An 18,835-nucleotide genomic window follows, 5' to 3' on the forward strand; every position below is an offset into this window, starting at 1 on the left:
CCTCCACTTGCTGACAGACATGTCCCATATCCCAGGCCACCCACGGTAAAGAAAATGAAGTATAAAGTTATATTTAAGATGACTAAAGTAAATATTTTCAATTGATGAATTTGATCCACTGAAGTGAAAGGTTGACTATTGTGGTAACCTATCTTCTAAACTTGCAAACTAACATTAATATTACTAAATTTGGCCTTCTGCTTTCTGGTCAATGACATCAAAATATTAGCTACCTGATGTATTTGTCAGATGTGATGCAAATTAAGGCTAGATAATTGAACGATTTCGCATGCTACCATGAAATGCCCTCAGTATTCTTAGAAATGTCTTCAGTTTTGCGATACTGCTGTCTTAAATTATGCATTAATTAAGCAGTTCACCCTGGAGGAATATGGTTATGTCTGACATTATTGATATAATTTTTGACAGTATACTTAACATCCGGCACAATGCAAAATCTAATGCTGTCATTTGTAACTAAAAAGACAATAGTGAGAGCAGCAGACTTGTGAAAGTTATTAGGCTTGAGTTCACATTCTTCTAAGATTTGCGGATTCCTGCTTTAGTTTGGCTTTAACTATCAGACTGTTGTGGCACAAACAATCTGAACTGAAGTGTTATATCAGAGTGAGTGAGGAAAAAGTTGTGAAATTTATGATGGCTACAAAGCATTATTTTGACCTTTGTAAAATAATAATAGTTGCCATTATATACGGTTTAGTTGAAATATTTCAATGCTTTCATGTGCCATGGGATATTTTGATGTGTGATGACTAATGTTATGTGGCCTATGTGACAGTTGTTGTCTATGAATAATATCCCATAAGCCTGAATGTAACAAATTACTGGTTAATCTTTTAATTGGTGATGTTGTTTCAGAGAAGAATTTTAGCGAAGACAATGCTAAAACTCGTGGTCAGCATAATTGGAACAAATCTGTTTCCTGCTGAAGATACAATTTTTTTCACAGATAAAAGAAAATGTTCAAATTTCATCAGGGGACATATGTATGAACTGTGAGTTGTAGTTCAATATATATAAACCGTATCTTTGGTAACTGTACCTTTAATCTTTTTCATAATCTGAATTGCTATAACACTTACCATTAGAAGTTACATTAGAGTTTTAAACTTTACCAGGTATGAAGACTAATAACTTCAAGGCTAATACAGCTAAGATCACCATTAGTATTTTGATAAGTAGCTGGTACTAAATTAAAGCCTGAGAATACACCAAGGAAATGGATAAGCAGTAATACTGGAGTGTTAAATGAAAATTTTATTTGATGTAGCCTCATGTGACTATTCAGAGCTGTTCTCCTTGATCCAGATCCCATTGCTCCCTGACACAATTATCAGCCAACCACAAACGTGATGTGTTTTGTCTGTTTTCAGTCAAGCTGTCAAATACTAATCCTCACAGAAGCAGAGAGATAGATTTTCATATTTGGCATCCAGGTAAAAACAAGATAGTGTACATTGCACCTATTGTAATATCTGCCCAATATTCATTTCAATTTAACACCCAGGCATTTGAAAATCTATCTCAGAAAGAGAGGGATTTACACTTGGGTACAGCCCATTTTAGGCCTGCACCTTCCGGTTATTTTTTTTTCCACACTGATACTGGATTGGTATGTGAGGAGACCAACTCTTTAATAACAATCTTTGGTGAATTCACAAGAGAGTACATTTGAATGAGAGAAGAAGGGATTTCCCCAACACCTCACTCCCAGCACTACCTCAGCTTTTCCAAATCAGCATTCCCTCAGTTCCCCAGACCACCCAGGTGATATGGCTAAGTAGGCTTTCAAGAGTAAATAATGAATGCTGTTCCAAAGGGAGACTCAGTTTTCCTAATTAGGAAATGTTTTGCTACTGTTGCTATAAGAACACCCAAAATAATTAATACATATTTCAAGTTATGAGGAAAAAATGTGAGTGGGTGACAAGTATGGAGAGAAAATGGTTTGGAATTCTTTTAACCTAACAAATGTACAAAGATTATTTAGCAAGTAAATTCTATTTGATAATATAACAACTTACAAGCAAGCATATTTTTAAAATATGTCATATCTGAACATAACTTTCAGCAATATGACAAAAAACATAACTTCCTTCCATCATTAGCTCAATAGTTGTTGAGCAGATTTTCCGCTTTGATACAAAGCAATGGAAAGGCTCTTATCTGCTGTTCCTCCTATTCTGTTGTATTGTTGTTATTAACAGGACAAAATCCTTAATGAATGATTTTGTGTTCATTTTGCTGCACATATTGTAGGCCAACCATTCTTTTCAGCTTAAACAAATAAACTGTTATTTCACAATCAAGGGTGCATGATATCAGACAACAGCATAATATTGTCACTCAAAAAATGCAACCCCTTAGAAAAATAATTACTTCCCTTCAATTCAATGGGATTTTCCAGCTATTAAAGTGTGGCATAATATTTTAAAAAGATGATAAAAATGATTTAAGATGATCCACACAATGGGTGGAATTGTCCAAGCCACCCCAGAGAAGGGCAGGATGGAGAACTTAATTGGATGAGAGGCAAACATTCAGTTTTTTGATGTTGGCTTGAAATTTTGCTATTCATTAATTTCTCAAACTTTCAGACAGATTATCTACCTGTTTTGCATTCATTATCATGCTATGAATGCACTTGAGCACCCCAGCAGTGGGAATCATGATTGTTATTAGCCATCATTATTAGCCAAAATCAGGAAACACTTATGTTCACAAACCTGACTATATATCTATCTATAGGAAGCATGAACCTGTCAGGGTAAAATGTTTCCTCCAAACTCCAGTTAGTACAAATTTCTTGTCTTACTTGGCTCCTTCATTAACTATGCAGTGTCTTTGCCCATACATTCAAGGTGTTGAAGGTGAAGCCTTTCCACAGTTGGACTATAACCTGGTGTTGCATGATTTTTAACTTTGTACACCCCAGACCAACACCGGCATCTCCAAATCAGGTCTAGTCAACTAATTGATATCTTTGCTGGGGTCAACCCAATCATCGTGCTCATACCTCTGATCTGTTCAGTATGTCAAAATGCTGCACCATGTGCCACATTAGTTCACACAGCCAGGGATAAGCAGTTTTTCATTGTTCAAATGTTTTATCAGTTAGATATCATAACTTTTTAATATTTTCTAACAAGCTTCAGACACTGATGCATCATGTAGTGCATGGATGTTTTCAATTGTCACTCACGTCTTGGCTTTGATATTGACAATTGTTGAACACAACATAAAGGAACTAAGTCTCGTTGTCAATAGCTAGAGAACTGTGGGAACCATTGTATGGAAATCAGCATAGGAATGCTGCTAAATAATGATATCATAATGCAAAACAGTTTGTTACGTTTTTTTTATTAAACTTGTAAGTTTAACACAGGTTAGTGACTGAGCTTTAAAAAACACCAAAACTATCCAAAGGCTGGCAATTAACATGCCAGATTTGTTTGAGAGAACTCACTAAGTTAACTGGTGTGTATTAGAGAGGCGTAGGGTAAGTACACCTGGTCCTTGTGCCCAAGTGTAAGTCAGGTACTCATTGTTCTACTTTACTAAGTCACAATGATATTAGTGCTGAAAATGGTGGAAATTATATAAGTGAGTGCAGGACCAGGATCCTGGTTCAAAGTATACTAATCTTACATTCACAGTTTCAGGATACTCTCAGGAAGAGACTACATGGCACAAAGATCTAGGATACTGTTAAAGTAATTGCCTGACTCAAAAAATGTAACTAGTAAGACATGCACCTTCCAAATAAAGAAATGGGAAAAATCTACAGAATTTTTAAAAAGGAAGAAAGACAATGTCACATAATATTTTCACTTGAAAAACAATAACTGCTTGACTTGTATCTCAATAACTGCTTGGGGAGGAGGGGGATGTACAACACTTATAGACATTGTGTCAAGACTCCTCAACGTTTTCTGATCTTTCAGCTTTAGTTTTATTCATTAAAAAATTTATAAGTTAAGGAAGAGAACCAAAGACATACAGCATGAGAGAATAATGAAAGGCAACCAAAAACAGTCAGGGATGGGCTGGCACCAAAATTTAAAAGTTTGAAGAAGATAAATGGTGTGAAAACAGGGAAGATAAGTTTAACAACATTAAAGCCCTGGGCAAAAATTAGTTTGAGCACAAGAATGTGCAATGAGATGCAACTTTAATACAGGCTGTGACATTGATTGGTAATCTGAAAAAACAACTTCAATGGGATATAAACCGTTGAAAGAACAAGTCCGTCATCTTGTACAATGTGGGAGAGAAGAGCATAAACTAGGTAATTTTGGAATTTTCTATTACTAATTACATGTAAACTTTTAGAATTTGTAATTGATAATAAAATTAACCAGCATGCCTAACTTAATAAAATACAGGTTTTGATAAAATGTCTCTGTCACAGGAGTATGTTAGAAAAGTCCAAGCATATGGTATGAGAAAATGGAGCTACAAGTTTGAATGATGGCTGTGTTAGCATAATTGAGGAGCCAAAACAAGAAGTGCTGGAAATGCTGAACAGGATGGGCAGGATCAGTGGAAAGAGAACCAGACAATAATGTGGCACTGTCGCAGTAGCAGGATGGTTGGGCCCACATAATAATGAGTGAGACCACAACAGAAAAGCCTTTGCTGATTGAATTGATGGGTATAAGGAGGTAGATGTGGGATTCCCGACCACAGGGAGCAGGATCTCAATTAAGTTCATTAAAAGGCCAATGGCCAATTATCCTTGAGTCCACTGCAATTTAGTTGTGTCTCTGGGACTAATTGGGAACCTGTACAGCTTTCCTTTCCTGTTTTGCTAGTAGCCCTCGGGATGGTAAGAGGTCTTTTATAGAGGCCTTCAGGTCCTGATCAAAGCACTAGCTTTGAGAAGAGGGAGTGGGTGCTGAAGGCTAATCCTTTGCCCTTGTCTCTGAGCCCACAACCCTCAACCCATTTCCCTATCCCACAGTCACCTTTGTCCTGGGGTGAATGATGTTCTTGTGCCTGGCTGAGTGCATTACCACCAACTATTACTGCTCCACTGCTGGTAATGAACACTTTCTGGACTGTGACTGACTGCCCTCATGATGGGTGGGACCTCCACAGCTGGGGAACTCAATCACAAGAAATCACCATTACCCCATCTCCTGTCCAAGTCTCTGACTTCACAAATGCACATGGGGAAGTATGATCTAGCGGTATTATTGCCATACTGTTAATCCCGAGACCCAGGTAGTGATCTGTGGACCCAGCTTTGAATCCTGCCATGGCAGATAGTGGAATTTGAACTAAATTTTAAAAATCTGAAATTAAGATTCTTATGATGACCATGAAGTAATTATATTAAAAACCATCTGGTTCACTAATATCCTTTAGGGAAGGAAATCTGTTGCTCATACCTGGTCTGGTCTACATTTGATTCCAGACACAGCAATGTGGTTGACTCTTGACTGCCCTCTGTGCAATTATGGGTGGGCAATAAATGTTGGCCCAGCCAGCAACTCCCACATCCTGTCAACAAATAAAAAAAAACTGCTCTGGTGATTTCACAAATTATCCAGAATACATTCTTCAGATTTGGAAGATTGGTAGATATTTGGGCTGAGAATTATTGACTTTGATTCTGTTTAGAACTTGAAGTCTGCAAAATCCATGTCCACTGGAGAGCCTTTTTTTCTCTTGAATGTCCTTTTGCTAAGAATTTCTGAGCCATATACTTTATCTTTGATCGTATCCTGGATCTTTGTGCCATGTAATTTCTTCCTGACAGTATCTTTAAGCTGAGGACATTGATCAGCCCAGCTCAGGGCTCCATGAAGTAATATGCAGTTCATCTTCAATCTGTGCAAGGAAATTGTTATTGTCAATTTGTTGGATATTCTGTGATTAAATTTGTAGACTCTTCAACCTGATAATGAAATTAGACAGCTCCCTTTGCCCCTTCTAGTTGTTTTCCTGGTGATCCCAACATGTGCACATACTCGGTCATGTTGCTTCAGAATTACTTTCTACCTAGTATGATCTGTTTTTCTGGTACTGATGATTCATCCTTGGAAAGTAGAGGATTAAAATGTTTCTCTTTTATTATTGTTATCTCAACATCCAACAGCAAATTTGAATTTGTCATACTGATTTGTTCACCATGCTGTGTTGCTAAGCAGCTTCAATCAAAGATTCAATTAACTCAAATAAGTCCTCCTGTTCCATTTCTTTTGCATCATTGGCACCTTTTACAAACTTCTCTGATATGTCATCTGATCTTGTTTCAACTTTGATGGAAACGGAAACCCAATGCAGTAAGAGATTTCTATCCTGTTGATAGTATAAAATAATTCTCTTATACTAATGTAGGCAATTTCAGCAGATTCTGTCATCTTTGTTGGTTCTGTCTTGCATCTAAGAAGACCAGTAGAATCTTTAGGTTGACCTTTGGCCTGTTGTTCATCAATTGTTTGTTCAATAACTAACATTTCCTTGACTTGTGGTTTAATAACTGGGTTCTCCTTGACCAGCTGTTGCCTGGCTGACGTCTTCTTGAATAGGCACAACATAACTTGTTGTGTTTTTATCTGTTCTTTGTGGTTTGCAACTATTTGAGCTCCCACCATTTGAATAAGGCTTAGGCCAAGACTCTCAACGTGGAGTGAGAATTCCTGATTGTGAGTTGGATGGGTAAATAATGCACTCTAACCCCTACAGTACCACCTCTCTCGAATTGCCTCGAGGACATGGATGGGGCATCTTCCTTTATTTATATTTTCAGTTGTAGCAACCTGTTCAGACACATTACAATACATATCTGGACCAGGTAGGACTTGAATCCAGGTCTTTTGACTCAGAAGTACATAGAACATAGAACATTACAGCGCAGTACAGGCCCTTTGGCCCTCGAAGTTGCACCGCCCTGTCATACTAATCTGAAGCCCATCCCATCTACACTATTCCATGTATGTTCACTATGCCACACAAATTGTGCGAGAACCTTACTTTAATTTTTGATTTTATGGAGCCTTGCTTTAAGGGATGCAGTCCAATAGATCTCAGGAGACACGTGAAAATGTCCATCAATTATATTAACCTGAGGCTCAGGCGTAAACCCTATCTGGGACTACCCTCACTTACCTGATTCCCACCCTGATTTTAAATTGATCTTCATATAATTCACAACAATGCAAGCCAATGATTTTGATAAAAGTGCCCCTGTGCTACATTATCCTGTACAATATTTAAGTAGTGCAGCTGGACTGAAAATCTTCTATGTGTCAGGCAATGTCCACATTGTTGATGTTCATACTTTTCACAGCTCTATTTGATTAGAAACCAGTAACATAGCCTCATGGAACATTTCCAGTTCTTAGGCTTTCTCTGGCATTGTTTCCAGTTGCATATAAAAAGTTCAAATGCAAAATTACATCACTTGCTTAACCAGGTTTATTATGCAATTGTAAGCCAGCTCTCATTATTAATGTTACATCCTTTGCTGTGATAATATCACTTACAATACATGAAAAATAATGAGATAATTTGTTACTGATTTATATTTCTTTCCTCAGTTTTTCTTAACTTCATCCTGGTTTTAAGATAAATGAATAAATGTTTTTAACTGTAGATAAAATTTAAAATAGTGACCTGGATTTTGGTGAGGTTGTTGGACATCAAAGGCAGGGTATTTTTGGGTTTGAAAATGGGAGGTGGTCATGGCAGAAACATCACTCATGATCTTCCTGGAAGTGACTAATGAAGAAGCTGCCTCCAAGAGCTCATGTTCAATGAAGACATTGGAAGGACCATGCCCTGAAGTCGGAGGCTCATGTGGAGGGCATGCTGAAATGTCCAGCTGGCTGCCAATTGGAAGAGTTGACTTGCTGGCACAGGCAGGAGACCGCAAGGGTGACTCATAATGAAGATAGTCTCTGCAGCATTGGGAAAAATGAAGAATCATATATGGCTATAAGTGTCAGGGAGCACCCTCCCAGTCTGTGGGCATTGCATCTCATCAGATCTGTGCTAAGTTGATAGCAAGATGTACCAAATGCTGCTACTGGAAGGCTGTGTCCAATTGTAGGTCACTTTCCTGCAGCAACAACATCTCTTCTCAAATTAATACATTAATGGGCTTCATAATATGCCAGTTGGCTGCCTCCAACTTGTTCCACCTTTGGTCACTCAGAAGTGAGAGCCTGTTGAGTTGCCAACCCAAGCAAAATTCCAGTTTTGCTCGCTCTCAAGGTTATTTAATTACTTAGTGCAGTGAAAAAGGCTTGTACACACTTGTGTGGAAATCTTTGCTGTTTAGCTAGAGAGCTGTTTGGTGTTGAATGCTAATACTCAAGGGTCCCAGATGTAGGTTTGTCAATGTCCTGTGGAGCTTTTCACCTTTCAGTCTTTTGTTTGCTCAGATGGTGGCTTCTCAGGCAGGCCTAGTTGTACTGTATTCTTATGGAACTGGGCCTATTGCATTATAAAGATTCAGACCTAAGGGGGTAACAGATTTGCATAATGTCCTAACAGAACATGATGGATTACTTTTGTATAGTAGGCGTACACCTGCAGAGCTGGAAATTTGACATGGTGACTTAATTATCAGTCGAGGATAAGCACCTTGTTGACAGGGATAATCCTGTTTGTAATGCTTATGGTCACAAACAGGAGTTGAATTAACTTATATTTCACTTGCCATTTGTCATTGTATATTTGTTGTCGGTTGCTCTATGTTATCCACGTTCTTCCCAATGATGCCTGTCATAGAATAGCCTAACAGTCTTTAAAGGGATTTCTGCACATTCCTGAAATGACACAGGTAAACTTTAGTAGGATTTCTGTTGGGCCTCCTGTGTATGTGTAACTGATAGGAGAGAAGGTGAAAAAAAAACTAGATTCTGAGACATTGAAAGAAATTGGCCTGGGGGTCAGGTGCAGAGCCAACTCTGTGCACCATGCATACTTATGCCAACTTTCTGTCACTGGGCAAATACACTCAATGAAGTTAAGAGCAACCATAGAATAAGTTATGGCAGTTAACCACATGAACAAGAATTATATGGCCATGCGATCATGCTATCGTTGTCATTAAAATGTGGTAATCAATGGCACTAATTTAAAAGAAACACCTTTAACGTGGCACAAACTTTATACCTTGTTGAATCAATAACTCCCTCTTTGGAAAAAAAGGCTTACATTTTAGAGTATTTTTCATGATCATTATAATTGTCAAAGCACTTTGCTGCTAATAAAGTGTATTTGAAGTGTAATATCGGAAATAGAGCAGCTAGTTTGTATGATGCAAACAACCAAAGGTTTGGTGGCAGCTGTTGTGTGGGATTGCACATGAAAACTAGCCATGAACTGCTGGTGCCCATTTATTCAAGTCTATGTTTAGGCCAGTGATTTTGAACAAGGATTCCCTGGAAGGCTTCCAAAGGGTCCGAGGAACAGCCTTAAAGGTTCAGCACAATTTTCAAAACCAAGGGTTCAGGAAAGATTTACAAGGATGTTGCCAAGGTTGGAGGATTTGTGCTAGAGGTTGAATAGGCTAGGGCTGTTTTCCCTGCAGCGTCGGAGGCTGAGGGATGACCTTACAGAGGTTTAAAAAATCATGAGGGGCCTGGATAGGATAAATAGATAAAGTCTTTTCCCTAGGGAGGGGAGTCCAGAACTGGAGGGCATAGGTTTAGGGTGAGAGGGGAAACATATAAAAGAGACCTAAGGGGCAACTTTTTCATGCAGAGGATGGTTTGTGAATGGAATGACCTGCCAGTGAAGTGATGGAGGCTGGTACAATTACAACATTTAAAAGGTATCTGAATGGATACATGAATAGGAAGGGTTTGGAGGGATATGGGCCAGGTGCTGGCAGGGACTAGATTAGCTTGGGATATCTGGTTGGCATGGACGAGTTGGACCGAAGGGTCTGTTTCCATGCTGTACATCTCTATGACTCTAATCGTAAACAAGTTCAGCATCTGAAGATGAACATTACCATGCAGGAATGAAAACAGTGTATCCTGAAATCAATATTTGTACACTTTAATAGAAACTTTGGATGAAAAAAAACAGTAGTGTTTCTAATCATCTAATTCCTTAAGCAGCCATATGTGCAGGTCTGATAGTAAATCTGAACTGTGAGTGGGAGCCATGACTAATCCTCTAATTTGGGGCATTAGATTTAGCTTTTACTGTCATGTATATTCAAGTACAGAAATACAGGAGTATTGTGAAAATTGTACAAAGTCGCCATTCTACTGCATTATAGCCAGTTATGGTATTTCTTCTACTTAAATGTGTTAATTCAGAAATGACCAGTCTACATGGCTTAGTTATCTTGAGGAAATTCTCTTTTTCTCTGGTCACAGCTTTGCCTGTCCCACTCTGTCCACCCAAGCTGTTGTGGTTCATTAAGTATGCGACATGAGCTGCTGGTGTAACGTATATTGTGTTTCAACACGAAGAGGAAAACTCTAGTGGTATGACAACAGGGATGGACCAGAAGGTCCAGCAAGGTGTCTCAAACAAGCAAACATAATACAAAAATCATTAGGAGCAGCAATGGTCCACACAGCCTCAGCCTGATCTGCCATTCGACGCTGAATCAAATTTCCCAGAACACACAACTTAACTGCACTCTGGCAGCAACTTTACAACACAGACAGATATCTGATCAAGAGATTCATCATTACTCCATCAAGGGCAATAAAGAGATGGCCAAGAAATGTTGACTTTCCCAGCAAAACATCAGGTGTAAAACAATACAATGATAACATTCAGTAATATCCAGTGTGATGAAATATTTTATCCTAGTAAGCAAAAGAAGTCAACTGAATTTTTTCCCATTCAGACTAACGTGAGTCAGTACTTTCACGCATAGTTAAGACATAAAGCAGCCAGATCTCTTAAACCTAATCTTGACATTATTTGTTTTGGAGCGATAATTTACTGCATGCAGCTGGATAGAGGCGTTTTCATTCAGATTGCTTAAATAAGATATGGCTGGCAGCAGAAAGGTTATCTAAGGTGGCTGTGGTTTGTAAATTAGTACATTTATCCAAGTGTCAAGTTCCAATTGATATAAAATATATCTGAATCTAATCTCTGCTGCATTTCATTGGGCCTTCTAACTTAGGCAGACCAAAGTGCCTGGATTTTCAGTTGGTCAGACAGTCATTATTCCAACGTAGCTAGCAGTTATGTTTGGAGACCCTGTGGAATCCTCAACATAGCAGAAATTGAACTTTTCACCAGCAGTTCCTCTACACCTGGAACTCTCCAATTTAAAATCAGTGAATTTGGAAGGTTTTGAGAAACTTAAGTAAAAAATAGTTACTCAGGGAAGATTAGACTATTGAATGCAGGGTCTGTTTTCTGAGCAACTATTCAACAGACCCCATACTGACATCATACATCCCAACTGCACTGCTCCCAAGCTCCTTACACCCCTGCCAGCCCCTGACCTGGCACCACTCCATGAAATGTCCCTCCCCACTTCAATCCCCCAGGATGATGACAACCCCTGGGAGTTGACACACCTTGCCAGATCTGGCCATGAACCCCCCTTAACAGGACCTACCCTGAGCCAACCAGCAATCACCACTGAACACTCCTTCAAATCCCCTCACTGTCAGACCCAAATCCACAATCCAAGCCTTTTGACAGACCTAACAATAGATCACCAGCTGCTTACAACCCCTGCCCACTGCTGGATCTGATCCATGATATCGAACACCCATCATTCCTCTGCCCTACCTCCGAACCTTCTTTCTCCTGCTCACCCTGATGGACCTTAAATGCTACATATCACCTGGCTTCCTTATCACTATGGCAGCTTAACCCCTTCCCACTTTGGCATTGTAGAAACCTGGAATCCTATTTCCTACCCAGGTGGCAGCTCCCCCTTCTTCCCAGCTGTCACTCCCCTTAAATGGCAGCCTGCCCCGACCAATCTGGCATCCTATATCCTGGCACCCTGCCCTCTTGCCAGCCAATACCATATCCAGTTGTCACCTTACTTACCTGACACTCTATGCACTTGGCACTCTCCATTTCTGCCATATTACTTGCCTGGCACCATACCCAATGCCCCATCCATGTGGCATCGGGCTCTCTGGAACCTACCTGTGCCCCAATAGCATTCCATTTACCTGGTACTCTATATTTCCACAACATCTGGCACTTTCACCTCTCAGCACCTTAACATCACACTTAACTTATGAACATGTAGTTTGACAACAGCTGTCAACATGGCTGTCAGAACCTTTACATTTCAAAATACAGCAGCTGATTACTATGTAAAGGGGCATGGTTTTTCTTCCTCTTCTATATTACTGCATATCTGAGGGACCCCTGAGTGTGTTCCCCTCTCAGAAATGGGAAGCTCCCTTCTTTCATAGAAAAGAAGATCAGGAGGGGCAATTTGCAGGAGATTTACTCTCCTCGGAAACTCTAGCCCATGCAAAATTTGAGATATAAATAGGATTGTTTCGTTAAATCTTTTTTTTCTTTTCTGAGAACTCCAGCACTTTATTTTCAAACTTCTTTTCTCCCTCGCTTTTCATACATCATCATCAATTGTATTTACTGGCAGTTTATTCATTATTAGGAAGTGGGCATTGTTGATTGGGCCAGCATTTATAGCCCATCCCTAATTGCCCAGAGGGCAGTTAAGTGTCAACCACATTGCTATGGGTCTGGAGTCAATGTAGCAGACAAGGTGAGGATAGCAGTTTCCTTCCCTAAAGGAAATTAGTGAATCAGATGGGTTCTTCCATGAAGTAGTTTCATGGTCATTAATAAACTCTTAATTCTAGTTATTTATTGAATTCAAATTCCACATCTGCCATGGCTAGATTCAAACCTGGGCTCCCAGAATATTACCTGGGTTTCTGGATTAATAAGCTCTTCCCAAGGATCAGCAGAGTCGACATTTTGAGCGTAAACTCTTCCTGATGAAGAGCTTATGTTCAAAACGTCGACTCTCCTGCTCCTTGGATGCTACCTGTCCAGCTGTGTTTTTCCAGCACTACACACTCTTCATCTCTGGATTAATAGCCTTGCAATAATAGTACTAGACCATCACTTTTCTAAACCAGCAGCAAAAACATGTGTTTTACCATTTGCCTCTCGTGATCTATTACAGCATTTCTAATTTGGCTTGTTGGCATTTAGAATTGGGTATGCGGACATTTCATTGGAAATTGATATTGGGAAGAATGTAAACACTATCTTTTATCATTTCACAAATGCCATTTCCTGGCTATAATCCACCTCGCTCCGTGACCACTGACACTGAACCAGACCATTCACAATCTTAGTTTTGTATTCAACATCAAGATGAACTTCCAACCATGTACCCATCCCACTGCCAAGACCACCTACTTCTGTAACTGCAGCTGACTCCTAGGGAGTGTTGCCAAACAAAGACATCTTGAAGTGCAGGTTCATAGCTCTTTGAAAGTAGAGTCGCAGGTAGATAGGATAGTGAAGAAGACGTTTGGTATGCTTTTCTTCATTGGTCTGAGTATTGAGTACAGGAGTTGGGAGGTCATGTTGCGGCTGTACAGGGGCATTAGTTAAGCCACTTTTAGAATATTGTGTGCAATTCTGGTTCCTTCCTATCGGAAAGATGTTGTGAAACTTGAAAGGGTTCAGAACATTTTTACAAGGATGTTGCCAGGGTTGTAGGATTTGAGCTATAGGGAGAGGCTGAACAGGCTGGGGCTGTGTTCCCTGGACTGTTGGAAGTTGAGGGGTGACCTTATAGAGGTTTATAAAATCATGAGGAGTGTTGATAGGGTAAATAGACAAGGTCTTTTCCTTGGATGGGGGAGTCCAGAACTCGACAGCATAGGTTTTGGGTGAGAGTGGAAAGATATACAAGAGACCTAAGGGGCAAATATTTCACGCAGGGATGCCAGAGGAGTGGTGGAGGCTGGTAAAATTGCAACATTTAAAAGGCATCTGGATGGGTATATGAATAGGAAGGGTTTGGAGGGATATGGGCTGGGTGCTGGCAGGTGGGACTAGATTGGGTTGGGATATCTGGTCGGCATGGACGGGTTGGACTGAAGAGTCTGTTTTCAAGCTGTATATCTTTATGGCTCCATGCATTTGTCAGTAAATCCACATTCTGCCTTTGCTTTGTTTAAACATGACAATTTCAGCACAGATCTGGCCCTCACAGGTTTCTCATCTTCTATAATCTGAAAACTTAATACCAACTCTACTGCCCATGTCCTTGCATGCACTAAGCTTCATTCACCTATCCTCCTCTACTTACTGATATACCTTGACCCCAGGAAAGTAAAGCATTGATTTTAAAACCCTTGTTTTTACAGTCTCACTACTATCTATTTTTGTCCTCTCCTCCATCTAAGTTCCGCTGCACTATATCTAATTCTGTCCCCTTCAAAATCTACACTTTTCATCATTCGATATTTGGTCGCTGCACCTTCAGATTACTAGATTGTAAACTTTGGAATTCCCTTACTAAAACTTTCCAATTCACTCCCTTTATTTCGGATACATTTTTAATCCTGCCTCTTTATCTGATCTAATTTTCCTTAAGTGACTTAGATTAGATTTCCTACAGTGTGAAAACAGGCCCTTCAGTCCAATGTCCACACCAACCCTCTGAAGAGCAACCCACTCAGACCCATTCCCTACATTAACCCCTGACTAATGCACTTAGCACTATGGGCAATTCAGCATGGCCAATTCACCTGACCTGCACATCTTTGGACTGTGGGAGGAAACCAGAGCACCCAGAGGAAACCCATGCAGACATGGGGAGAATGTGCAAACTCCACATAGAGAGATGCCCAAGGCAGGAATTGAACGCAGGACCCTGGCGCTGTGAGACAGCAGTGCTGACCATTGAGCCAATGTGACCTGGTGTTGAACTTTGTTTAATAAAGTTCCCTGAGATGTTTTAAGACTTTAAAGAAGCTATATAAATACAGATTGTTGTTGACCAATCTAAAGTTTGATCAGAGGACAATGAAAATATATTTTTAAAACTTATTTTATAGATTATATTGAAAAAAAGTAAAAGATCATTAATTATTTTAATGCATTTTGTAATTTTTCTTTTAAGTGTTTAGAATTGTTAATTGCCATCAGCAGTGCTTTGAAAAGGAAATGAAACCCACATTTTGTCAGACTTGCTCCTTAAAAGTTTCATCCAAAATGCCCTGAAATATTTGGTGATTAGATCTCCATACATTATTCAATGCATGTGGGTGAAGGTATTTTTTAATGAATTCAAGTAAAAAATAACAATTAACATGAGAACGACAGTGGCAGTTCTAAATAAACTAATTATTTTCTCTCTCTCCAGGGGATCATTGATGCTGTCACTCACCTCCCCAGCAGTGTCCATCAATCTGAGATCCATTCATATGTCTGAGACTGCTACCTGCTTTCCACCCCCTCACCTCAGCAAGGGTTCTTAGCTCCTTGCCTGTGCTGTCTGCTGCAACACAGTTTCTGCTGTCTGTCATTCCAGTGTGACAGATGAGCTCTGACCATCACCTTCATCTGTGACATAGACAGCCTCTGTACAAGGGCTAATTAGAACATCGAACATAGAACATAGAACAGTACAGCACAGACAGGCCCTTCAGTCCACGATGTTGTGCCGACCACTGATCCTCATGTATGCACCCTCAAATTTCTGTGACCATATGCATGTCCAGCAGTCTCTTAAATGTCCCCAATGACCTTGCTTCCACAACTGCTGCTGGCAATGCATTCTATGCTCTCACAACTCTCTGTGTAAAGAACCAGCCACTGATATCCCCTCTATACTTTCCTCCAACCAGCTTGAAACTATGACCCCTCATGTTAGTCATTTCTGCCCTGGGAAATAGTCTCTGGCTATCGACTCTATTTATGCCTCTCATTATCTTGTATACCTCAATTAGATCCCCTCTCCTCCTCCTTTTCTCCAATGGAAAAAAGTCTAAGCTCAGTCAACCTCTCTTCATAAGATAAGCCCTCCAGTCCAGGCAGCATCCTGGTAAACCTCCTCTGAACCCTCTCCAAAGCATCCACATCTTTCCTATAATAGAGCGACCAGAACTGGACGCAGTATTCCAAGTGCGGTCTAACCAAAGTTTTATAAATCTGCAACAAGATCTCACGACTCTTAAACCCAATCCCCGTGTTAATGAAAGCCAAAACACCATATGCTTTCTTAACAACCCCGTCCACTTGGGTGGCCATTTTAAGGGATCTATGTACCTGCACACCAAGATCCCTCTGCTCCTCCACACTGCCAAGAATCCTATCCTTAACCCTGTACTCAGCTTTCAAATTCGACCTTCCAAAATGCATCACCTCGCATTTATCCAGGTTGAACTCCATCTGCCACCTCTCAGTCCATCTCTGCATCCTGTCAATGTCCTGCTGTAGCCTACAACAGCCCTCTATACTGTCAATGACACCTCCAACCTTTGTGTCGCCTGCAGACTTGTTGACCCATCCTTCAATCCCCTCATCCAGTCATTAATAAAAATTATAAATAGTAGAAGCCCAAGGACAGCGCCCTGTGGAACACCACTCACCACAGACTTCCAGGCAGAATATTTTCCTTCTACTATCACTCGCTGTCTTCTGTTGGCCAGCCAATTCTGTATCCAGACAGCTAAGTTCCCCTGTATCCCATTCCTCCTGACCTTCTGAATGAGCCTACCATGGGGAACCTTATCAAATGCCTTGCTGAAGTCCATATATACCACATCCACCACTCGACCCTCATCATCTTTTCTAGTCACATCCTCAAAGAACTCGATAAGGTTTGTGAGGCATGACCTGCCCCTCACAAAGCCGCGTTGACTGCATTTAATCAAGCTATGCTCTTCAAAAATATTAATCAGAATGAAAGACACATTTGTCTAACTTATCTCAATGCTCTTATCAACACCATCTTGGCACTATATGGGTAGGTGACAAGCATAATGCCACTTTTTCAATTTGCTTGACATGAACAATTTCTACAGCTCAAAGTATTGGATATCTCTGTGTGTTATCATTTCTCCTGTTCTTGGCATAGAAGATTCCAGTTTATGGTCTAATACATAAATAAAATGCATTGATAAAATTAACATCGAAACAAACACAGAGAATGCTGAGAAACTCACCAGGTCTGGCAACAACTTTGAAGAGAGAAACAGTGTTAACATTTTGAGTCCTCTATGATTTTACTTCAGAATTGAAAGTTGTCGGAAGAAATAGTGTGAAAGTAACTTGTGACCATGCCTGAAAAGGTATTCAAAGAAACAAAAATTAAACAAAATAAAGTGCAGGGATCTACTCTATGTTTTCTCAGCAAGTATTATCAGAGTTGCAAAGATTTCAAAATTAGTTTGATACGTTTACTGTAGTATGCTGGCTGGCTTTTTCTTCCCTCAGTACTTTTCAGTTTTCTGTGTTTTTCTTTCTCCATAGATGCTGCGAAACCTGTTGAGTTTCTCCAGCATTCTCTGTTTCTTTCAGATTTCTAGTGAGTGCAGTATTTTGTTTTTAAAATGACAATTAACATTGAAGCTGCTTTTAAATGTTATGAAGATCTGTACTATTGTATCTGCTGTCCACACAACTGTCATGTAATTAGCTACATGATTGGCCTTCCTGTTTCCAAGTCATGCAGCATGGAAACAGACCATTCAGTCCAACCAGTAATACTACAATGTTCCCAAACTAAACTAGTCCCACCTACCAGTACTTGGCCCATATCCCTCCAAACCTTTCCTGTTCATGAAATTATCCAAATGTCTTTTATTGTAAAAATTCCTGCATCCACCACCCGACAGTTCATTCCACACACGAACCACTCAGTGTAAAAAAAAAGTCACCCTAAATCTTCAACACCTCAGTGAAAAAAGTCTCAATCTTTCAAGTCCATTTTCATATTTCAAACCCTCCACTCCCAGCAATATCCTGGTAAATCTTTTCTGAACCCTCTCTAGTTTCATAAAGACTTTCTTATACAAGAACTGCACATTATACTCCAGAAGAGACCTCATCAACATACTGTACAACCACAACATGATGTCTCAACTCCTATACTCAAAGGTCTAAGCAATGAAGGCAAGTGGGAGAAATGCCTTCTCAACCACCCTGTCTACCTGTGACACAAATTTCAAAGTATTATGTACCTGAACCCTGAGGTCTCTGTTCTACAACACTACCCAGGGCCCAACCATTAATTCCTTTACAAACCCACAAATTTATAGATTTCTGCTTGACAAATGCATATTGGTTGCTGGCCCAATGATGACAATGCAATGCATCAACATCTTTGCACTATACAGTTTTGCTTTATTTATATTTGTCATTCCAAAAGTCGATGTACTGCCACACTTATAAATAAGAAGCCAACTGCAGTGTGCATTGTACAGGGTCTGATCAGCTCCTACCCAAAATGATAGTTGCAGCGTGTTGTGTGCATCAGGTGGACAGTTTGAACACATACAAATACAGCCGGCCACACCACATTAAACCTAACAAGCCCATTTTACAGTCTTTTCAACTCTTATAATATGTGCTGAGACGACATAAAGTTAACACCTGCACTTCTACTTAGTAACTTTGAATATCTGTCAGGAATGGCTACAAGTTACGTTAAAAATTGAAAATCTTTCACACTTTTCCAAAAAAAATCATATTTTAAGAGAAGAAAATCATTTAAGACTGGAAGGTTTTGGCCTAATGGAGAAAGAGATGGAGGTGCGCGATTTCCAGCACCACAGGAACGTCCCTAAGAATGAGCAAGGAAGAACGTTGGGAACCAGCTTCAAAGAGGAGGGTAGCCAGTTGCACCCACAAT

At 39.9% G+C, this 18,835-nt stretch overlaps 1 long non-coding RNA gene across 2 annotated transcripts in view; it reads left to right on the forward strand.

Moving 5' to 3' along the window:
* LOC122556307 overlaps nucleotides 1-10,731 on the forward strand; it is a 32,328-nt gene extending 21,597 nt beyond the window's left edge. The window contains exons 5-6 of one of the 2 annotated variants that reach the window (XR_006313497.1): nucleotides 880-1,016; nucleotides 10,368-10,731. This is a non-coding gene — a long non-coding RNA (uncharacterized LOC122556307). The remainder of the gene's footprint in view (nucleotides 1-879; nucleotides 1,017-10,367) is intronic. The other variant, XR_006313498.1, reaches the window with a different exon arrangement.
* Nucleotides 10,732-18,835: the final 8,104 nt, after the last annotated feature.

Source organism: Chiloscyllium plagiosum, chromosome 13 (genome assembly GCF_004010195.1).
Source record: "Chiloscyllium plagiosum isolate BGI_BamShark_2017 chromosome 13, ASM401019v2, whole genome shotgun sequence".
NCBI classification, from domain to species: domain Eukaryota; kingdom Metazoa; phylum Chordata; class Chondrichthyes; order Orectolobiformes; family Hemiscylliidae; genus Chiloscyllium; species Chiloscyllium plagiosum.